Raw genomic sequence first — 24,924 nt, 5'->3', positions numbered from 1 at the left:
ACCTGTCTAATATTTAAGGGGAGGGAATTCCACAGTGTAGGTGCCGCCACACTAAAGGTCCATTTCCAATGTTGTGCAGCACGGACCTCCTGATAAGATGGTATCTGCAGGAGGCCCTCACCTGCAGAGCGCAGTGATCGACTGGGTATATAAGGGGTAAGACAGTCTTTCAGGTATCCTGGTCCCAAGCTGTATAGGGCTTTGTACACCAAAACTAGAACCTTGAACTTGACCCGGAAGCAAATGGGCAGCCAGTGCAGTTCTTTCAGCAGCGGTGTGCCATGTGGGTGATACCCTGCCCCAGTGAGCAGTCTCGCCGCCGCATTTTGCACCAGCTTCAGCTTCCAGACCAACCTCAAGGGCAGTCCCACAGAGAGGGCATGACAGTAATCCAGACTAGAGGTTACCAGTGCATGGACAACAGTGGTCAGGCTATCCCGGTGCAGAAACGGCCACAGCTGTCTTACCAGCCAAAGCTGGCAAAACGCACTCCTAGCCACGGAGGTCACCTGGGCCTCTAGCAACAAAGATGGATCCAGGAGTACCCCCAGATTATGGACCTGCTCTTTCAGAGGGAGTACGACCCCATCCAAAGCAGGCAACTGACCAATTATCTGAACTCGGGAACCACCAACCCACAACACCTCCATCTTGCTAGGATTCAGACTCAGTTTATTGGCCCTCATGCAGCCCACCACTGAGTCCAGGCAGCAGTTCAGGACTTGCACGGCCTCTCCCAATTCAGATGTTACAGAGAAATACAGCTGGATATCATCAGTGTGCTGCTGACACTGTGCCCCAAATCTCCTGATGACCATTCCCAAGGGCTTCATATAGATGTTAAACAGCATGGGGGACAAGATGGTACCCTGCTGCACCCCACAGCACAACTGCCAGGGGGCCAAAAGACAATCACCCAATGTTATTCTCTGAAAACAACCTTGGAAATAGGATTGGAACCACTGTAAAACAGTGCCTCCAATACCCATCTCGCTAAGTCAGCCCAGAAGGATACCATGGTCAATGGTATCAAAAGCCGCTGAGAGATCAAGTAAGAGTAACAGGGTTGCACTCCCCCTGTCCTCCCAATAAAGGTCATCCATCAGGGCAACCAAGGCCAATTCAGTCGCATAACCAGGCCTGAACCTAGACTGGAATTGGTCAAGATAATGTTTCATCCAAGAGTACTTGCAATTGCTGCACCACAATCCTCTCAATCACCTTCCCTAAGAAGGGGGTATTTGCAACCGGTTGGTTATTGTCCAGACCAATGAGTCCAGGGTTGGCTTTTTCAGGAGCGGTCGGATCACTGCCTCTTTCAGGGCGGCTGGAACCACTCCCTCCCACAATGATGTGTTGACCATACCATGGATCCACTTGGTCAATCCCCCTTGGCAAGCTTTAATAAGCCAAGAAGAGCAAGAGTTGAGAGGAAATGTTACTGACAGCAGCATTGCAAGCTCCTTGTCTACGTCATCAGGCTGCATCAACTGAAACCATTCCCAAGAAGTTGCAGCAGATGTTGCACTAGACACCTCATGGGGGACTACAGTAGATGTGGATGGGGCATCAAAACTGCTACGGAGGAGATCAACTTTATTTATTTATTTATTTAATTTGTATCCCGCCCTTCCTCCCAGCTGGAGCCCAGGGTGGCAAACAAGGCACTAAAAACACTTTAAGACATCATAAAAACAAATCCTAAAATACATTAAGACAGAACAGCGTTAAAAACATTTTAAAACCTTTTTTAAAAGGGTTAAAACATTATTAAAAACATATTAAGCAATTTTGACACAGACACAGACTGGGATTTACCCTCAAAGTGCCTTGCAAACAATTCACAGTGGGCCTCTGAAGGATCTAAAACTCAATTTCCTGGAGTTGATGTCAACAGACCCCTGACAATACGGAAAAGCTCCACTGGATAGGTACTTGAGAATGCAACAGAGGCAGAGAAGTGAGCCTTCTTCACCGCCCTCACCACCACACAGTAGGCATGGTTGTAATGTTTTACTCATGCCCAATCAGCCTCACAGCAAGGTTATCAGTTACATATATGGGAGCATCAGCCTATTTTCAGGTAAGCTTGCATTTAATAATTCAACAGCAGTACGTCTTTAAACTAATAGAAAGAGTCAAAAGGTTAAAAAAAACCCTCTAGAAATGAACATTTGATGCAGGATGGGAAACCTGTGGCCCTCCAGACATTGTTTAATTCTAACTCCCATCAGCCCCAGCCAGCATGACCAATGATCAGGGAAGATGGGAGTTGTACTTCTACAACATCTGGTGGGCCACTGGTTTCCCATCCTTGATTCAATGTGTAACTTAGCATTTCATATGAGGTTTTCAAATGAAGCACATATACTCATACACCCAACGCATGGAGGGTGAAATGAGCCCTGATGTCCATGCATGCATATAATGCACAATGCCAATAAATCTCTAGGGGCCTGCTTCCAAAGGAATACAAACCTGGGTACGCGCTGCACCCCTGGAATGTCTAACCCAGCCTTTCCCAACCAGTGCGCCTCCAGATGTTGTTGGACCACAACTCCCATCAGCCTCAGCCAGCATTGCCAATGGTCAGGAAAGATGGGAATTGTGGTCCAACAACATCTGGAGGCACACTGGTTGGGAAAGGCTACTCTAACCTCTTGGAGAAGTGGGGTGAACATAGCTTTATAATAAGCACAACATATTCCTTGTCTATCATGTTTTTCATTTTGGGTGTACATGTGTGTTTTCTTAGCTGAAGAAAACAATTTGTAGGAGCCTGTTGGCTGGAAATATCACAAGCCCCTAGTTCCTAAGGAAGCTAGATTTTTGTGTCTACTTTAAAAGACAGTGTCATCACCTAAATAGTTCAGATTGACCTCACTAAGACATTTTCGTGGCTGAAAAAGGCATATCATCTTCCAACCACAAACCTTTCAGTAACCTTTCAGTCACAGCTCCAGAGCCTGGTAACCCAACACTGGCAAATCCAGGTTGATTTATTTTTATTAGTGACCCTCACACCCATTTGTGGTACTATCAAGCAGCCTGCTCCTTATTGTGAGAAATCAGTGTATTGTAATATCATATAACCAGGTCTCTGTGTGTTGGTTTCTTAGTAAATAAGGGAGCAAGAGAGCTGTCAAAAGGATATGGTGGCACATTTGTTGATAGGGTGAAGAAGAAAAGTCACTTAAATTATAGGTTTTCAGCAAGCAAAATTTAGCACAAGAATAGTCAATGAAATATTCTGTTTATCTTCAACTGAGAATCTTCCCCAGTCAATATTTGTAGCTTTTGGACTGGTAATCCATTCGTAGAAAAGTATTTAGAGTTCTGAACCTCTGTTATTCAAGGATGGAATCATGGTCTGTTCCCCTGGAGACCGGGATGTCAAGTGCTATGGAACTCACACTAGGAGTCATGTGGGTCAGATACTACTTCCCTACTTCTAGCACCACTGAGATTTTGGGGCAGAAGAGGGAAATGTAGGCAGTTTAATTCAGATTACTACAGACCAGACTCTCATCCTGGTTCTGGGAATCAGGTGATCCCAAAGAGCCAATCTTGTGCCACTGGCAGCTGCAGCACTCTAAGATCTGCTGTACTTCTGAGGTCTAGACAACCTGATGAATAAGAAGCTGTGCAGGCCCTCATTTGTGATTTTACATTTTCCACAGAGTGTCTAAGGCTACAAACCTAAACTCACTCACTAGAGATGGAATAAGCAATATATATTATTTAAATATTCAGAGGCACAGATGCCAAGGATTGACTTTTGCAGCTTCGTAGCATTAGCATTGATCTGTACCTCCTTTCCTCTACTGCAAGTGTGGAGAACCTTTATTCCTCCAGATATTAATGAACTACAGTTCCCATCATCCCAGGCAATAGGCCATGCTTGCTGGGGCTGATGGAAGTTGTAGTTCAGTAACATCTGAAGGGCCAAAGCAGCCCTGTAGCCCCCCTCTTGGAGGACTGGCCTGGCAACCAAGAGGTCTTCTGTATCTTTAAAAGTTGTATAGGGAGAAGGGAGAATTCCACCTTGTGGTTTTTCTCATTACAGAGTTGCAAGAACACCTGCACTTGGCTGACTTTCTCTTCTCCTAAAGATACAGGATCAGTCTCAGGCCAAGAACCTGGCAACCCTAGTTATTATAATGAGTAGAGCAGGATTGGGTGCTTATTGCTAAAGGGTGAAATACAGCGATAACTTAAAGTGATCTGAAAAAATGCCTATCCTAAGTTATCCTTTACTTTTTTATATTGCCGAGTCAATCATAGTGGCTATCTTTTCGTCTTTTTCTTAAGTATGTTATGGCAAATGATGAAAACAGCCCCAGAGGAATAGAAACAATGCTGTGTACACTACAGTGACCTAGCTGGCTGGCTGGCTGGCCACCTAGACTGTAACTCATTCCTAATTTCTGATTTTCCAGTCAGCTCAGCACGAGGCCTTTTCAGGGTTTCTGGACAAAAAAACCCCCGCAATCCAGCAACCAATTAAAAAAATCCAATTGCATTCCACAATTAGTTGCCAATTCCTTAGTTAGTCCTTTATATAGCAGCCAATTAAAATGTTTTCCCTTGATTGTCTAACAGGAAGGAAAAGCTAAAGGTCAGAAACAAGACTAGAAGGAGGAACTCTCAATGAGGTGTTAACAAACACACCCTAAACTTTGTATTTTCGCTCTACCTTTCCCTAAGGATGTAGTATGGACAATTTTTTGAGGTGTAATCTAAAACTGAGATATCTAATGCAGCATGACAGCCAAGCTAAGGAGCTCACTGTCATTACCAAAGAAGTTCAGTTCATGAAGAATCAGAACACAACAACAGGTGAAAGAGGACTGTAGCTATAGACGAAGTCAAGCTTTTGAATCTAGTATTCCTGGGAATCTCTTAAAAAAGGGTTTAAAAATTTAACAGATTAAACTTCATTCATGTAAGCTAACACACTCTCTGGATGGAAGAGGAGAGAGGGGGAAGGTCACTGCCTTTCCCTTTCCCTGGCCCGGTCCTCACACCTTCTCCACCAGTGAAGGGGGGAGGGAATTGGCACGTGCTATGCACCTCTTCCCTAAAAATGTCCCACTTGGAAATGTGGCTGCCCCACCTAACAAGGAAGGCTGGCTATATGGTTGGGCCAAGGATTCCCCACACCTGCTCAACTGCTTTGTTTTAGGTCTCATTTATACTAAATTCGTTCTTCATTGGTGTCCTTTTGTGTCAAGCTTGTCTGTTTTTTTACTTTTATTTTTCTTTATATTTCATGGAATATATATGCTGCTCATGAGTACAGGCTTTCAGAATAGCTACTAAATGGTAAAATAAAATTGAAACACTAAAAACATTAACATAATCAATTTTATTATGCTAAGAGCAACAAAAACATTAAAAGTCAGCAAAAACAGTAAATTAAAATCAGCTACTTGATTTGATTTATTTATTTATTAGATTTCTCATCTGCCCTTCAACTTAAGATACTTGAGTGGATTACAATGATAAAATTATACAGCCACAAGAGTGGCTGTATACTTTAGCCAGCATGGTTTTTTCGCATTCTGCAATGTTAAATTGAAAATACCCTCATGCCATTCTGCTGCTTCCCAATAGCTCATTTCAAAACAAGACCTTACAAAACTTCAAGTCCTGAACTCAGAAACGCTTGCTTAACAACCCTCTAAATTTTCATGGAGATATACAAAACAGTCAGGGAGAATCAAGAGTTCAAAGTGCAAAACAAGAGAGAAAATTGGACTTTTTTCCATCAGCAGTCTCATAATCTGTTGAAATTAATTAAAAATCATTCATGTTCACAGAGTACCTGTAATCCTATTGCTGACCTTGCCCCATTCTCTGACCTTCATTTTCTGGAGGTTAAAAGTTAAAAAAATGCCTGGTTGATTTTTAATTAATTTAAGAAATTTAACATTGAAGTCAATGATAAGCATGGCCATGCTCAATAAGAACCAACTTTCAGTGTTCTAAAAGCCAGACTCACCGCTGTTTGGCTTGGCTAATCCGGTGGGCGTACCCACGCCAGACCTTTATTTCACTTTAGACGGATCCTGGAAAGTGTATTTTGTGACGGGTACTGAGAGTTGTTAGGAGACTTCTATTCCCGACAGAGCTCCAGTGGCCAGCTCCAGTGGTTTAACAGTCAACCATTCTTCTGGGGATTGTAGCTTTGTGAGGGGAATATAGAGCCTCTCCTAGCAACTCTCAGCACCTGCATTTCCCAGGATTCTTTGAGGGAAGCCGTAACTTTCTAAAATGAAATAAAGGTTTGGTGTGGATGTGGCCAGTGATAGCTTTGGTTTAAATAAGGATGGGAGACTACATGTACCTGCTGTAGAATAAAAAAGGTGGGGGAAACACTGAAAAACAATGGTACTGTTCACTACGTTTTCCTTTTGAAAAGGAAAGGGGCTTCCCCTCTGCCCAGTGCCCACCCACCCAATCTCCTCCCTCTCCCCTCCCTGCCCCTCCCCCTCCCCCAGCTCAGTTTCACCTATCCTAAGCATGATTGTACAGGAGTAAATCCCATTGAACTGATGGGAGTTGTAGCTTTAAAAAATAACTTTTCCAAGCTCTGGTTATGGGGTTCTCATAGGCCAAGATGCTAAAGGCCCACAAAAAGCTGGAGCCAGCTGTGAGTAGTTAGTAGGATCAGGTGGGTTGGAAGGGAAGAAAAAGAACATGGATGTAGGGAAAGCAAAGCCACCCAGGTGGGTACAGTAGGGCACCGCTTACTGGTGCTTCGCTTCCCGGTGTTCCGCTAATACGGCAGCTTTCATACCCCATTTTAAAGCCGCTTTTGCAGCATTTTGCAGCATTTTTGCATCATTTTTGCGTGACGCACCCCTTTATACTCAATGGGGTTCCACTTTACAGCGATTTCCGCTTTACGGCGGGGGTCCGGAATGGAACCTGCCATATAAGTGAGGCCCGCCTGTATTAATCTTTTTCACATGGGGCACATTGAGAAGAAAACCTGAAAATGTAAAGTGACGGGGGAGAATGAGAAGATATCCTGTGGTGACTTTCCACATATAAAAATATTGTGGAAATCCGGCTGTTAAGAAGAGTCCAGTGCTAATGTATGGTCGGAACAAACATGAGGCCATCGCCTTGGTGAAGTTAAGCATGTTTGGGTCTGGTCTGTGCCTAGATGAGTGACCACCAGGGAATCACATGTATACTGCCTTGAGTTCCATGATGGAAGAAAGGCAGGATATAAATATAAGAAAATAAAAAAATAGAAAAGATAGAGAAGCAGCTGAGGTCAGGAGACAGAAAGGGAAAGGGGTAGTAATTGACCATGAGAACTGTCCTTTGTAGCATGCAGTAAGAAAAGGCCTAGTCAGACCTGGTTCAAGTAGTCCATTCATGCTCTAATGGAAGTGACAACCACCCAAATAACTCTTAATAAATACATATAGCTCTTCATTATAGAGAATCTGATTAGACATTTATTATTTATGCAATTTTGCGTTAATGGCACAGCAACAAGATTTATATCTTATGTATTGATTTCAATTGATTGCTAATTTTTTTTCTTTAACAATCCGTTGGCATTTAGTTATCACACATTAACTATCTTATTAAAACCAGATTAAATGGTATTCTGGTTTTAATTGTATTAAAATAAATGTTGGCAATGCTAATGAAATGCAAATAACACTTTCAATTACGATGCTGCTTCAGTGGGTTCTGTTGCTGAATGAGGGTGCTGGAAGCCACATGGGATGACCCAACAAGCAGAAACTGATCCGATTGCCAACAATTCTTGGGGTGAGAATCTCACCTGTGACTGTTGGGTTGCATGGATGCGTCTTCACACATTATGGTTTTGATGTTTCTTTTTTAAGTACAGTTTTTTATGTGCCAGAATCATCAGCAAGAAGAGGGAGATGAAGCCATTAATATCCTATAACTGAAGTCTTCGCCTGAGGGGGGACCCTCCAACCACACCCTACATTACAACATTTACAGAGCAACCTCAATAAAACAAAGGTCACTAGAATACTACAGGAATGAGGAAATTGGTCCTTAACAGGAGCACCTGCATGATCCAAGGAATATTCAAAGCAAATTTACTGCCCAATTCACAAAGCTTTCTTTAACTTTTTTTTTTAACAAAATACATTCAGTGAGAAAAGCTTTCTTTATTCAAACTTCTTCATTAATCCTTTGTGTTGTTCTTTGACTCAAGGGCTTCCACTCTTTCTGAAGTTCTGTATGTTGCCAATTACTTAATTGCCCTGCATTACAAAAATGCAGCAATGTACTAAATGTCAATGTGTGAAAGGCCCAATTTATTTGGAATGAATTGTGATGAGGAGACTTGCTAAAGCATATCAATATCCAGCTTACGCACCTTGCTGTGGCTGAAGTCAGCTGGAAAGCGACATATTGTATTCCTGCTCATGACAGCAGAAAGATTCTAGGCCTTGAGGTAGCCAGGGGGTGGGGTGGGGCAGATTAGATGTAGTTGAGGATTAAAGCAAAGGTAGCTTGGAGCCAAAGCAAATAGCTGGAAACCAAACAAGAAAGCTGCACTAATTGTCAGCAACTGAGGCCTTACCTCAGCACACACACTCAGGGCACACACACTCGTATTCAAGGAAGAACTGCATGTGTGCTCCTACTCGAAACATGAATATATTAATTAGGGCTGCATTCCTATGCACACTTACCTGGGAGTGAATCCCATTGAACTCGATAGGGTTTACTTCTTATGAGGCATGTACAGGATTTAACTATAAACAATTAAAGGCCCTGTAAGCCTAAAAATACCACCTCAAGCTAAGGTGCTTCTCATCAGGGCTTAATATTGTGAATGGGTCATTCAGATACTACAAATGGGTCATTGGCAACAGGCTTTTTTAAAAAAACTCATTGGATTTCCCCTGGAAAGGTTAAAACCAGGTTAAATTAGGGAGGGGAGAGGAATACAGACTGGCATTTTGATAACAATTATGTCATTAGGACACTGAATATTTGCACGCGTGAAAAGCACTCATCCCACAATAAACTGGAAACACCCCTAATCAACTCCTACTGGGGCATATTTTGCCCCATTTCTGCACTGAGTGCAATTGGAGCAATCAATCATCCCTGATGTAAGGATGTAGCATGATTACCTGCCCTCAGAGGAGGCTGCATGTTGCATCTCTGTGTGAGTTGTTCTGGACTAGCTTCCTTCCATTCAGAAAGCACACGAAGAACAGTGATTCATGCAGAAGCACCAGGGAACTCCTTTGAGGATGGGAAATTCTTACCTGTACACATCCAAACCTTTATGTGTGTAAATGTGGAGCGTATCTCCCATTTTAATTCAGGAAAAGTGTGTCTTGCCCAACAGGAGTTTGAGAAACACTGCTTTTAATGCTGTTGACCCTGGGGAAACCTCCTTGGTTCCACCCTATTCTCTGAGTTCTTGCTAACAAGGAATAGTGTGCAAGCAGCTACTTGACCACTTATGTAAGGCCTGAGCCAGAACCTTTGCAAGCTTTACTTTGTTCTCAAATGAAGTGACAGAGCATGCAAACGGGTCAGGTTCAGAATAGCATAGAGTACTTAAAAGTATCTATACTTGAAAGATACTTTTATTGTCAGATTGTCTTTTGGACTCCCATCTCCACATAGGCTTGCCCACATAATTGTTGCATTTGGATGTCAGAATAAACCATGGTTTATTGTGATGGAACAAACCTAGCCCCCTGCTCGCTCCCCAGGCTCACATGCTCCCCCATCCCATCCATCATGGCCATGAGGAGATTGGAAGCTTTCATTTCTGATTTCAGTTAACCACAGCTTAGTGTTACATCTGGATCTAAGTTGTAGTTATTCTTAACTTTGATTTGTTGAAACAAGTCAGTTTTACAAACCATAGTTTGAAGGTGGTTTGTTGCACATGAAACATGGTTAAGATTAATCACAGTTTATCAGGTTCATGACATGCTGTAGTTAATAAAAAAATGAAACAAAGGTTTCTAGATTCTTCATGCTGGCTGCGCAGGGAGTGGGGCAGCATGCAAGCCAGAGGGGAAGCTAGTTTCATTCCCATCAAGATAAACTATGGTTTATCACAATGGTCAAATGCAGCCAATCTGTCTTCAGTGGCTTGTTGACTTTTCCTGGTGGCTCCTGTCATAAGCCCCCACTAATTTCTCCATGGAGTGTGTTGGTATCATGGGGTGAGTGCTCTTTCCATAAGGTATTTGGATCCAGACCAGTTCCTTCATGTAAATATTTTGCTATAATTGAATTTTGTGTCAAGTTGAAAGTTAGCCAAGCTGTTTAATTGTGCTTAGAAATACCATATTGATTGTATTGCTTTCTGTCTGCTTTGTCTTTTTCTAATAGAAAGCAATGAAAATTACATAATATCCTTTTTATTTGTTCTAATTTGATTGCATAAATGAGTGAAATACATCATTTCTAACAACTGCAGTTAATAAGCTGTAAATTACATTTTTGCAAAATTATACCCAATGATAGATTAACATTATTTGGTATAATTAACAGTAGCAAAAAATATTAGTTTGACATTTTAAATTCTAGTATTTGATATTCAGCCAGTGGATATTTAGAAGACTAATTCAGTACCATAAATGAATGCTGAACTTAAGGTCTGGATTTCGTGACAGAAAGGAACCATTTTTTTTAGGACTGGTAAAAAATTCAGCAGCTCTAAAGTTGTTTTGTATTCTTTCCTCTGATCATAAGTTGACTGTGACCCACAGAAATAACAGTAGGTTTTTGGGGGGAGGATTCCATAATGTTCTCAGCCTATACCTCTTTAAGTCTGGAAGGAAAAGAGTTCAATTTAGTCCTGGGGTTCTTTCCAGAGCTGAAATATAGGAAGTGACTGTGTTTCTCTACCTTACCTACCTTACCTACTTTACCTACTCTATTCTTTTTATATGGTCCTGCTTTGGTCTACAATAAATGGCAAGCTAGCCCTATGAATATATCCAAAAAAGATTCATGGGGTTGCCATAAGTCGTAATCGACTTGAAGGCACATAACAACAAAAACCTCCTTGGCAAGGTAGAGATTAAAGCAGTTAAGCATAAATGAGTTTAAGTAGTTCCCTCTCTCCAGTGGACCCTGAGAAATATAGTTCTATAAGGAGATATTCAACAAATAACTCTAAGTACCCACCTCAGATTACAAATCCCAGCGTTCTTTGACAGAAACCATGGTAGTTAAACTGGTATAAAATCATTACATAATAATGGATGTGTTGGCGAATTTATGCTGTATATGCCACAGTTTTTTTATTTTGAGAGGGAATTGGGCCCTCCCAATGAACCAGACTGCCTGATGTGACTTTTAGAAATCCAACCTATCTTGCAAGGATGTCCCATCACTTGGTAAATGATTGTCTGTATTCACCCATTCTCTGGGAAATGTCTGGCACATATCTTCATTAACCTCTTAAGCCGATCGCAAAAATGTCTTGAGAGAAAGCACTGGAAATGAGACCTGAGAATGAAAGATTCATGCTTGATTTGCAGTTGAGATGGGAATACATGGTCCCTGATCTAGCTAGGGATGGGGGAGAAATTCGATTCAGTTCACATGTAAAGCTGTATTTATCATATTCACTATTTCTGAAACAATATCATTCCATCCCTAGATCTAGCTGAGGAAATCCGGAAGGAGTAGAAACACGGGTACAAATCAGATATGCACTAGAGTGTGGGTACTGCCCTGCATTGTTTTAAATGTGCATTTCCACAACATTCTGGCACAACTAGTCATGCACAAATACCTGTTGAAAGCATGATTGGAGACCAAGTGATGTCGTTTCTCATTTCAGTCTTGATCAGACATTGGCAGATTCAGGAGAAGTTAGACAGACAGGCTCACAAAAAGGATGGAACATCTTTATAGTAAAGAAAGTTTAGAAGCAACTATCCACTATATTTATATCACAAAACTGTTCCTCCCCCTTTTTGTTTTGATTCAGGGATGTATTGGAGTAAATTCAGATATATTCATCGATTCAGATTCTTAACCCATACTACCCCAGTAGCTCAGTACAAGTTATAAAACAAGTTGTAGCCACTTATGTAAGGCCAATATGACTCCTACACTGCAGGGATTTGTAAATATATGGCCTAATCAATCTGGCATTCATAAGAGTCTTCTGGTTCTTCTGAACTGACTTTCCCCCCCCATCCACGATTCTCAATGTATCATCTTAATAGTTCTTTCCCATGCTGTTAGTACATAAGCAATGTTGCTGTTGTCATGGGGAATTGAGGCTGAAGTAGGTCTTCAAGAAGCTTTGAGTTGCTGTTCTTTGCTATTTAAAGATTTCCCCAGCCAAGTGAGAAGTACACTCCACACACCACAAAGTACTCCAAACATCTCTGCTGTAGTAGTGAGCGTCAACATCATTTCCATCAATGGGCGGTTAAAGCACAAGCTAGCTAAAAAGGGCAATTGAGGGACATTTTAGTCACTAGGAGCATTATGTGTTGAACTTAATATTTGTGAGTCAAATATTTAAACATATCTTTTCCCTTATACGTTTTGCAGTCATTGCTGTTTCCACTATTGTTTAACAAAGCTGACACCGCTTTGCTAAAAGGTTCATAGATAGGATCTTATCAGAAATTATAACTGGGCTGATTAGCCTTTGAGAGAGTGTGAGGGGTTCAATGGATGGGACATTGGGTGAGGAATGCCAAAGCTCAGGTCTAAGACCTGGGTATGTGACTACAGAGGTCAGTTCTCTCATTTGCCATTTAGCAGCCGCTAAACCCACTTTAAAGAGAGTGAATGCTCAGCTTATGACAAATGAATCAGGTGGCTCATTGGCTGTGACCAAGAAACAGCCATCATGGGCACATGAAGAAAATGCTGCTGACATGTTGGGAATGTTGAATGTTCAGAATGAGTAGCCTCAGCAGGCCATAATCTCTTATCCTTTGGTTCTCCCCATGGTCTGTTGTTGCTGAGATTATTTTTACGGTGCTGTGTTACTATTTGTTTTATTATTTGACCTGTTTTTCATTTCTTGTGATTTATATTTTTATTATGTTACCTTGAATTTTATTTTATCAGAAACAGGTGGGATATAACTACCCCAATAAATCAATAAAGTGAGGCAGAAGAAGGAGAAGTACCCCCTCATGGGGTTGTAGTGGGAATTAACAAGACAGAGATTGTGAAGTACCTGAACATCAGTGTAGGAGGAATTGAGATATGCCTCATCAGTACATTAACTGGGTAGCCATCTTGCTTGTAAAAATAGCCATCTTTAAGGAAGGACTACAGGAGGTCAAAGCCTTTATTCTTAAGATAAGCTTGAAATACTTCATATGCATTTCATATCTTGCTTTTTGAACTCCACTCCAAGCCTTCCTTTCTGACATCAGTGTTGATCTCCAGGCAACTGGGCAAATTTTGTAAATGAGAGTCTCATCTGGTCACTTTGAGTTCCTGACTTCTGACCTTTCGCTCCATTTTTAAGCTATATAGTAAATGAGTATACTGTGACACTCTAAACTTCAAAAATAATAGCTCATTACCTGCTTGAGTATATGGGGATACTCTACAAAAGAAGGAATATGGGAAGCAGCCTTATACTGAGTCAGACAGTTGATCCATCCAGCTCAGTGCTGTGTCTGCTGACTGGCTAAGGCTTTCCAGGATTCTAAAACGGACACATTCCCAGCCCTAACTAGAGATGCCAGGGATTGAACCTGGGACCTTCTGCATGCAAAGCAGATGCTCTACCACTGAGCTACAACCCTACCCCATCTTCCTTGAATAAAGACATACTTTTCAATGACTCAGGATTGTCATTGCATTGGCTGGTGAATTCCAGGGATTCGGGTTATGTGTGTTTGCTGCAATGCTGGAGAAAATGACTTTGGGTAGTATCCAGCAAAGTCATCCCATTAGTGCAAGGAAGTCCATCTTTGCAAGGGGACTACCTCTTCTACACCTCTCACTGCGCACCCCCCAATCTGTTCTCAGTTTTCCTCTTATAAGAGGGCGTCCCATTGCACAGATGGAAGTTCTTGAGCTAACAGGACAACTTCATTGGATGCAACCCTTAGCTTTCATAAATCCAGCAAGACTTTGTTTCAGTAACTTTTTGCCCTGACGATACAGCATTTACACTAAGCAAAGTCAGTATGATAGTTGGAATCGGGATAGTATAGAAACAGTGATTCAACCTAAAATGTTGTGACACTGACCTAGTAATTCAAGGAGAAATGGTTTTGTGAAATTGTTCTCCCAACTTTGTTTTGCTAAATAATTTCACCAATTCATTAGCACATTTACTTGAGTAAGCCCCACTGAACTCAAGGTCTGATTTGACATGAATAAAACAGCACCGCTAATCTCTGATTCCCTTCTTTCCCCTCAAAAAGTCTGCTTTCAAATAAAGCATATTTAGGCTTTTGCAATGTATTCTCATTTTTTTTAAAAGAAAAGGAATCCGAGTTTTTTAAAAAACAGTTTTTCCTACTATTTCATGTTTCAAGATCATGCACTGTTGCATGGAACAGCATACGGTGATGTTATGTTTTTAACAAGCCTGTTTCAGTCACTGCCCTTATTTGAAGGAGTAACACTTTGACTCTTGAATAAAATGAGCTGCTAGAGGAACAGTCCAGCCACACTGTAAAAGTGAGTGCATTTTGTGTATATCTTTAACAGCTGCCCATTACAATGGCTGCCTCCAGTGAGACACAGAGGAGGCAGCCATTTTTTATGGAAGCAGCCATTTGCCAAATTCCCAAAATTCAAGAAGCACCTCAGAACAGGGCTTCCTGGGCAAAGCAAACTGGCAGCTGCTATGATGCTCTTCTCCACCAAAAGGCTTAGAAATAAAAAGGTTGAGCAATGGCCCTTGTGAATGTGGTACAGCCTTAGTTAGAATACCATTTGGGGTGCTTCCAGGCTGTCGCTATTTTGTGGGTGGGATTCAAGGGCATACTAGCAAATTCAGGTTGCACAATTAAAGTGGATTTGTGGCACTTGCAGTACAAACCGAATACTTTAAAAGAAATGGGGGTGCCCCAGCATCTGATTGTCCTGATGCACAACCTATACTCTGGACAAGAGGCTACTACAAGGACAGAATATGGAGAAACTGATTGATTCCCAATAGGAAAGGGTGTGAGACAGGGGTGTATTTCATCACCCTATTTGTTTAATCCCTATTTGTTTAAACCCTATTTAAAACCCTATTTCTTTAAGGAAGCCACAGACCTGAACTTTCAAGATCTGAACAGGGTGGTTCATGACAGATGCTGTTGGAGGTCGCTGATTCATAGGGTCGCCATAAGTCGTAGTCAACTTGAAGGCACATAACAACAACGAATTTGTTTAATCTATATGCAGAACATATCATACGGATAGTGGGATTGGACCAAGATGAAGGAGGTGTGAAAACTGGAGGGAGAAATAGCAATAATTTAAGATATGCAGACAATACCATACTACTAGCTGAAACCAGTAATGAGGAAAGCACAAAAGCAGGACAGTCATTAACCAAAATGGAGACAATTGTCATGAAATTAGAAGAAAGCTAGGACTGGGGAGGGCAGCTGTGAGAGAAGTAGAAAAGGTCCTCAAATGCAAAGATGTATCACTGAACACTGAAGTCAGGATCATTCAGACCATGGTATTCCCTATCTCTATGGATGGATGTGAAATGTGGACAGTGAAAAAACCTGTGTGGGCAGATTTCTGTGTCCAGAGGATCTAGAAGGGTCTTTTTAGAGCGAATCCTATTAATACATTTATAAGCAATAAGTAGTGAAGCTTTGATCCAAGTGCTTGCATGCATAATAAGAGTTTTCAATGAAGTTTAATGCAGTCTCTGTAAAAGAGGAAGTTTGCCTGCCTGTAGTTGAAAACATGTTTTGCTGTAGGAATAAGGGGAAGTCATGGTTAAGCTAAAGAATTAAGCAAAGGTACAGGAATATTATACATGTCCGGAGCATGGAATTAGATTGGAATGAATCTCAGAACTTTACACTGGGCACAAGAGTCATAAGTTGGGGTAAAACGTGACTTAGAGACCACCCAAGAGGGTTGTATACATGCCTTATATGGTAATAAGATGCATTGTTGGCTATTGATAGGTAAATGATGTATTAGAATTAGATAATGTATGCATGGCGTGTAATCCAAATTAAAAAGCTGTGTAACTGTGATTTAGGGAGGACTGACTTCCTGGAAGCCTTTCCCTCAAGTGCTTTTTTTTTTTTTTTGCTGTTACTCAGTAAAACCTCTGTACTTTGGAGCATTTAACTGGTCTAAAAGAATATTTCTTCAACACCAGATAAGAGAAAAATCAACATTTGAAATGTGGTGTTGGAGGAGAGCTTTGCACATACCATGGACAGCAAAAAAGACAAATAATTGGGTGTTAGAACAAATGAAACTGGAACTGTCACTAGAAGCTAAAATGATGAAACTGAAATTATCATACTTTGGACACATAATGAGAAGACAGGATTCACTAGAAAAGACAATAATGTTGAGAAAAACAGAAGGGAGTAGAAAAAGAGGAAGACCAAACAAGAGATGGATTGATTCCATAAAGGAAGCCACAGACCTGAACTTACAAGATCTAAACAGGGTGGTTTATTACAGATGCTATTGGAGGTTGCTGTTTCATAGGGTTGCCATAAGTCATAATCAACTTGAAGGCACATAACAACAACAAAACATCTGAATAAACAAAATCCATTGATGTGATTCCCAGCAATGTATGTAGTGTCACATATAGTTAGGTCCTTGGGATGAAAAAGCCGGAATGGCACCTCCCTTGGGGGGTGGGGGGAAGTAGGGTTGGAAATTGTCAATTTCAATCTGCAATTTTTTTAAAAAAAATCCTCATGAAAATTCTTCAGCATTTTAGTGTGAATTTCTTCTAATAAATACATATATGTATGCAGTTTTGATTAATTTTCCCCTTTTCTGCAAGCAATTTCTCCTAATATAATGCATTTTTGTACGTTGTTTTCACTAATAGATTCATTTTTATGCACATGTTCCCCTAATATATGCATTTTGGTTTGGTTGGAGAACTGCATCACAAAAATCTGGATGTGTGGATTTTGAAAGATGGCCCTGTTTTGGTTCTCATAATGTTTTGGAAAGTGCAAATTTGATCAATTTGGCTTTAAATGCACACCGAATAGAACTTCTCCCCCATCCCAGAGGGGGGAGGGTAAAAAAGAGCCACTATTTGTGTTAAAGTACCCCCATGTCTGTTTGGTACCTTTTGGGGGCCTTCACTGAAGTGCTCTCAGATTACAAATTGCCTTCCTTGAAAGGACTGAGCCAGCAAGTGAAAGGAGATTCAATCCATCCAACACATCCCTCTCCCCACACTTCAGAAACAACCCTCCTAGTCTGCTGGCATCTCCTTTGCCCATCCCCTCCAAATCCCTTCTCTGCAACTATCCAGACTCCAGAATATTTTCCATTCAAATCCAGCAAGCCTTAAAGGCTTGACAAGATTGGGGGGGGGCTGCCAGGTGACAACACAGCTATCAGTAAAGGCAGGTGATACAGAGTAAAAACCAGATCAGTAGATTTTAAGCAGTTGCTGGAGAAACAGTCCAGTGATGTCATAATTGCATCAAACAATGGGAGAGAGTGGGTTTAGTCTCTCTCTCTCTCCCCCCTCTCTCTCCCTCTCCCCCCTCCCTCTCCCCTCTCTCTCCCTCTCCAAGATCACAGTTTTCACTCAACAATTTAAAAACTTTTTCATGAAAGCTATTAACACCTACAGCAATGATTCTTGCTTGTTTAGCTACGGAATATCAGAACAGTCCTAACCATATCTACTCAGAAGGAAGTCCTACTAAATTCAATGGGGCTGACTCCCAGGTAAGTGGGGTTAGGACTGCAGCCTAAGTCACTGTTTGACACATACTGAAATCTAAAATTTAGGTAGATTGTACAGTGATAGGCTATGGTATGTGAGTCAGCCTGCACTCCTGATTGTTGCTAGAACTATCCATGCTGGTAATTTGGAAAGCAACTCACTATTTTATTTCTGCTACACCTGCAGAACAGCAGCCTGTTGGAGGAATCAGACAATTTGGCCAGCTACTCCCATCCATGAAGAGTAAGAACTTTGATACTAGTTTCCCCCCTGGAAACTAGTCACAGCTATTGATTTGGAGGCTGCCATTGGTGGTTGGTCACTGCCTGTCATGGCCCCTGTGGAAAATTCCTTGAGTGAAGAAGAAGAAGAAGATGGGACCCAGGGGAAGGTCCTAGTAGTTTGCAACGAGAAAGTGTTGAAGCAGAAGGCTTCAGCACTTTTGACAGTGACAGCTCCTCCCCTTAGCTTCAGGTACAACAGAGAGAATTTTGGCTGATCAAGAGTCAGCCCCTTTTCCTCCCCTCCACCTCCCTTCACCACAGGTGCAACTGACACACACACCTCCTCTAGAGGGTCTCAATGAGATGCCGCCACCACCACCGCCACCCCAGACATGCAGACAATTGCGATGGCAGGCTCAACTGGCCCACACTTTTCCAACTACGAGGAATGCTCTCATGCATGCACGTCTCTTCACATGCACCTTGATAACACCATTCTTAGCAGGGATGTGGAGAAAGTGTATCCTCTTTTCGGATATTTTTTAGCCCAGAGATAGCCAGCTTGGTGCCCTCTATCTGTTTTGCACTAGAACTCCCATCAGCCTCAACCAGCATGATCAGTGATCAGGGATGATGAGGGTTGTAACCTGCAACATCTGAATGGCTTTAAGGTGTTGGACTACGACCTGGAAGACCACGGTTTGAATCCCTACACAGCCATGAAACTCACTGGGTGACCTTGGGCCAGTCACTGCGTCTCAGCCTCATGAAAACCCTATTCATAGGGTTACCATAAGTTGGAATCGACTTGAAGGCAGTACACACATTCTAGCCATTCAGAGGGCCTGCTTTAGAGACCAAAACATTGCTAGCTTACAGAGTCCAAAATCAGCTTTCTGTAGCCCCATGCACACGTAACTCAGACCAGAGTAAGTTTATACTTTCAGCTCCAGCCCTGATGTCACATCTTCTTTCTTCAACAGCCCCATGTCATGTGCAGTTGACTGTAGAGAAAGCCCAACACATGAGTTCCTGCTTGTGCGTAGAATCCCTGTGATTGGGACAGCTGGTTGTGTGGGTGTCCTCATCACACAAAACTCCTGCTTCTGAGCAGGAGCTCACACTGGGACTTTATGTACCGACAACCAAGGGTGTGTCCTTGCTCTTGTTTGTACATAGCCATGCTCTACACATGAACAGCACATACATAGGGCTTGTGTCTTTCTCATTTTCTCCAACTTCAGTCTCTCATTTGTTTCCTTGACAGATGCAGAGATTATATCATCAACCAGGTGGGGGAACATAGTCACTGCCCTCCTCTGTTCTACAGCAAGGCTCAAAAGGGATGTAGGACGAGGGGAGGGGCGGAGCTGGGCAGGGCTGGGCTCTAGGAAACACAGGGCTTTAAAGCTGCTCCAGCAAGGAGCAAGCTGAAACTGAGCCCTTTTACAGCAGTACACGAGGTAGCATATAATCATTAGCACCACCCATGCTGCATGATGCTGTTCTACTTAAAGAGGCCCAGATTCACCTGGTAGCAATGACTGTAGGGCTGGCCCCACACTCTCTTCCTCGCCTCCATCACCTGATGAAAAGGAATCTGACTCCTGGTTCCTCCCTGACACCCATGCCCTTTTGCCAAAATGGCTCTCAACCTTCCAGAGGAGTTCCCAACTGCTTCCTAGTTATTGTGACCCATTTATCCTAGAATTTCTCCAACCAAAGCCTTACTTGTCAGGGCAAAAGACATCAATCTCTTTTGGCCAGATGCAAAAAAGGACAGGGCTCTTGCACTTTTAATAGTTGTGTAGAAGAGAGAACAGATGCCTCCAGACGATCATTGTTTTGCAGGAGGATTCAACCCCTTACCATTAATTTAGATTTTCATGCAACTTAAAGGTGGATTAAAATGCTCTGTCCCCCTAGTGTAATAAATTCAAATTTTTTTAAAGGTATCAATTTTTTGCAGTTGGGAAAGAGACAAGGAAATGCATTGAAAACTGTGTGATGAACAAATGAATAATGGAAAGACATATAAACATCTCACAAGCAGATCAGGATGAATCCTCGTTGTCATATAACCACCCTGTAAACATATGAGAATCAACGCTCGATAAAGACAGGGCGTAGGTAGAGACACACTTGCTGTTGTGCCGCTTCCAGTGCGTCTCCCCCTCTCTCTTCTGAAAACGGGAGCACACGATGCTAGTCAAACCCTGCCACTTTTTAATGTCAAACCTGCTGGGAATAGCTTGAGTGTGTTTTTGAAAAAAATCGCTTGAAAGATTTCACAACTGATTAGCAGATCAACCCGTTTCCCCCTCCAGGTGTGGCTAATGGAAACTCTTTGCTCTGGCGGCTAGGGTGTTCACAGCTGTAGCCTAACCTCTGCATAAGCAAAGCAGGATGAACGCTCAATAAATAGGTCATCTGGAAGAGCCCATTGCCAGCAGGTATAGATTTTCAAGTAAGCTAGTGCTGGGGATGGGGGAGAAATTTGATTCAGTTTGCATTTCAAGATGAATCTATTGAATTTGCAATTTCCAAAACAGTATGAGAACTGAAACCCAGCCATCCTTTGAAATTCGCATGTATCCAAATGTTGTGATACACGTCAGTGTTTACAAAAATGAACATATTAGGGGAAAGTGTTCATAAAAATGACGAAGTGAAAATAACATACAAAAATGCATAATATTAGGAGAAATTGCTTGTAAAATGTGTACATCTCCAAACATGAATCTCCCAGCTGTTTAGAGTGGTAAACCTACTGGTCCAGAACAGTGTGACATCATCAACAATGGACTACAAAATAGTCTTTTGTGAGAGATTTTTAAATCACTTTGAGAGGGAAATTACTTGGATTCATGCTGAACCTGATGCCACAATTGGTTCAGGATTGTTGGAGGTCACTGGAGTACCACTGAATTAAGAACATAAGAACATAAGAAGAGCCTGCTGGATCAGACCAGTGGCCAATCTAGTCCAGCATCCTGTTCTCACAGTGGCCAACCAGGTGGTTTAGCTGGTGGGATCAGTTTCAGTTGTTGCAGCCTGAGTATGTGAACAGGACACTTGCAAAAATAAGGCCAACTATGTGCCCTCTTGATCCCTGCCCATTATGGTTGGTAAATTATTATTGTTGTTGTTGTTGTTGTTGTTTGTTGTTGTTGTTATTGTTGTTGTTATTATTTACTCTCCCTTCACCCAGAGGTCCCAGGGCAGGTTACAACAGTGTTAAAACACATAATTAAAACAGTTAAAAACAACTTAAACAACATCACAGAGAATAGTGTGGTCCTAAAAATGTATATCTCGGGTGTCGAAGGCCAGGGTAAAGAGGTGTATCTTCAGCATTCTCCGAAAGTTGTACAACGAAGTTGCCACACACACCTCAGTGGGGAAGGAGTTCCACAGCTTAGGGGCTGTCATAGAGAAAGATATCTCCTGGGCCACCACCCCACGAGCTTCCGAGCATGGTGGAACTACAAAAAGGGCCCCCACTGCTGATCTCAACACCCAAGAGGGTCTGTAGGGAAGGAGGTGGTCTTCCAGATATTTGGGACCTAAGCAGTTTGGTTGGTAAAATCTAGCAGGAGGGGATGAACTGGATGGGTCCAGGGGGTGGCCAGTGCCTCACTACAGAAGGGAGTTGTGCCCACAGTTTTGAAAGAGGCAGTAATGCAACCCCTCTTGAGGTCCTTCCTGCTTTTTGAAAACTATCATCCAGTCTCTAATATTCCCTGTCTGGGCAAGGTGATTGAGAGGGTGGTGGCTGGCCAGTTGTAAGCGTGCCTGAAGGAAGCAGATTATCTAAATCCATTCTAGTCTGGCTTCTGGCCCAGTTTTGGCACAGAAACAGACTTGGTGTCCCTGACTGATTACCTTTATCAGGAGAGAGAAAGGGGCAATGCGACCCTGTTGGTTCTCCTTGATTTCTCAGTGACTGTTGACACCGTTGACCATGGTGTCCTTCTTTTTTTTTTTTACAATAATTTTTATTCAAATTTTCATAAAACATAGAAAACAAAATCATAAAACATTCAAAGACAAAAAACAAAACAAAACAAAAATGATTAAACAAAAAAAAAATAAAATGTTGACTTCCCATTTGTCACATATCAAATCAGTTATAGGTCTACAATATATAACAATCCTGTCTCTTAAATCATATTATAAAATCACTTTCCTCCAGTAGTTATCTTAATTAATCATCAAATCTCATAAACATTACTTTATTCTTTCCACAAAAAGTCAAAGAGAGGTTTCAATTCTTTAAGAAATATATCTATCAATTTTTCTCCAAATAAACATGTCAATTAATCCATCTCGTTAATAATTATAATAATCTTATTGTCATAATCATAGTCCAAATAAACATTTCGATTAATCCATCTCATCAGAATCTGTTAGGTCCAATAATTTCAATAGCCATTATTCCATTATCCCTATTAGTTCCATCTTCCATCTTCAATAGTCCTGTTAAGTCCAGTAATTTCAGTGTCCAATCTTCCATTATCAGTATTCCATAATAATCTTGCTGTTGTAGCCATAGTCATATAATAAGAGTCTGATGGGAATTTCCTCTATCCCAAATATTTTCTTGCCATCGATTCTGAATAAGTTGCTGAAACATTGTTGTAAATTCATATCTGTGTTCTTCTTTTTTAGAAAATGCACTGGCTCATCTCTTAAGAGTTTTTCCATTGTCACATGACTGCAGTTAATTCCATAGATTTTCTCTATATCAAGCTCCATCACATCATTCCAGTCCAGAAGATTATCCAAGCCATTGATAACTTTATCTCTAATATCTTCATTAATTTCTTCAGAGATAACGTTAAATTCCAAACAGTAGATTTTATTTCTAAAATCCATAAACTCCAGATCTTTTTCCAATTCCACATTTGTTCCAATCTCCAGGGCTTGTATCTTCCCTTTATTTTTTCTTTTCTCATCTCTGATCTCATTCTCCTCTCTCACAGGGTCCCCTATTTCTTTAAACTCCTGCGTCATTTTGCTCAGTTCAATTTTCAGCTCCTTACTACCCTGTCGCAGGGTTTGTTTCGTTATCTCAATCTCATCCATTATTTTCTGAAACATAATTACTTCCAGATTCTCAGCCACTTTCTTGATTGCCATTTTTAAAACCACGAAAACAAAGCAAAACAAAAATAAAGAAGAACCACTTCTTATTTCAGCAACAATTGGGTTAATATTCCAGGCTTGATGACATCACAGTATAAACAGAGCAACCTGCCTTATCTCTCTATGTTCAAGAATGCAAAATAAATTTAGTTCCCAGCATCAAAACAGTTAGTGGCGTCGTGAAGAAGCAGATTCGTCAAAATAAAATAGACCAAAAAGAGAATAGTCCCAGACAATATAATATTCCTCGGAATAGAAATCAGGAATAGAAATCCCTCTTCTGTTTATTATCTTTAGAATGCACTTCCAGGACAGCTTTTTGCGACAGAAACAGAGATAAGCTGTTAATTTCGTGAATAACAGAGAAGAGCTATATCTCACCCAGAAGTTGTCCAAAGCCGATCAATCTGACAAATCTCCTTTTGCTGCAACAATTTAAACCAAGTAAAAAAAATAATAGAAAGAAGGGTGCTTGCCTGTTAGTCCGTTCTCTCTTTCAAGAAAAGATAAACGTATCGCTTAAGCAGATAGAGCTTGTTAGGAAGTCCGTCCGGCATTGTTGGCTGGACCTTATCTCATAAATTAATGAAATCCAGTCCTCCCAACAAAAACAGGCTTTGAGGTTGATCTCTACGTTTCTCCCTGCCCGGGAGAAATTTCATCAGTCAAAAAAAAAAAATGTTCTGACTGATTTATATCTGAATAAGCTTCTTTTGAGGCGGGAGCCCGTCCCAAAAGCAGGCACAAGCGAAGTCACCCTTCCCGGAAGTCCGACCATGGTGTCCTTCTGGAGTGACTGAGGGAGGTGAGAATTGGTGGTACTGTACTGCAGTGAATTTGCTTCTATCTGCAGGGTTGCTACTAGGAGATTGTCACTCAGCTCCATGGCTTTGAGGCTATAGGGTCCCACAAGAGTCCACTTTGTCTCCTATGCTATTTAACATCTATATGAAACCATTGGGAGCTGTCATCTGGAGATTTGGAGTGCAGTGTCATCAGTATGCTGATGACATGGAGCTCTATCTCTCCATTCCGTCTGAATCAAGAGAGGCTATGATGTTGGACAGGTGTCTGGAGGCAGTGAAAGGCTGGATGGGGGGCAACAAACTGAGGCTGAATCCTGAAAAGACAGAAATGCTGTGGGTGGGTGGTTCCTGTGTCTGGGAATTAGGTGTTTGACCTGTTCTGGGAGAGGTTATATTCCCCCTGAAGTGTTAGGTTTGCTGCATAGGAATACTCCTGGATTCCAACTTGTCACTAAGGTCCCTTCTGTGGCTGGGAGTGCTTATGAGTAAGGCTGATTTGCCAGCTACAGCCATTCCTAGACCAGTATAACCTGGCCTCAATTGACCATGTTCTGGTGACTTCCCACCTGGACTATTATAATGCACTGTATGTGGGGCTGCTCTGGAAGATAGTCTGGAGGCTTCAGCTAGTGCAGAATACGGCTGGTAAGTGGGGCAGCCCAGTGGGACCATGTGTCACTGGTCCGGAAAGTACTTCACTGGCTTCCAATGACCTACCAGGCCCAATTCAAGGTGTCAGTAATAGCACATAAAGCCATAAATGATGTGGGACTCCAGTATCATCCTGGACCCTATGATTGGCAGGTGAGACCTTGTTGGTGGTGCTGCCATTGAGCTCCACCTGGTTGGTGCTGGCCCA

The 24,924-nt window shown here is 41.7% G+C and overlaps 1 non-coding gene across 1 annotated transcript; it reads right to left on the bottom strand.

The window, feature by feature from the left end:
• Nucleotides 1–13,709: 13,709 nt before the first annotated feature.
• Nucleotides 13,710–13,781, bottom strand: TRNAA-UGC (transfer RNA alanine (anticodon UGC)). Its single transcript has one exon. It is a non-coding gene; the product is annotated as a tRNA-Ala (tRNA).
• Between the last annotated feature and the right edge of the window lie 11,143 nt (nucleotides 13,782–24,924).

Source organism: Rhineura floridana, chromosome 7 (genome assembly GCF_030035675.1).
Source record: "Rhineura floridana isolate rRhiFlo1 chromosome 7, rRhiFlo1.hap2, whole genome shotgun sequence".
NCBI lineage: Eukaryota > Metazoa > Chordata > Lepidosauria > Squamata > Rhineuridae > Rhineura > Rhineura floridana.
The sequence above is the reverse complement of the archived record's forward strand: the minus strand, read 5'-3'. Positions and strand labels throughout refer to the sequence as shown.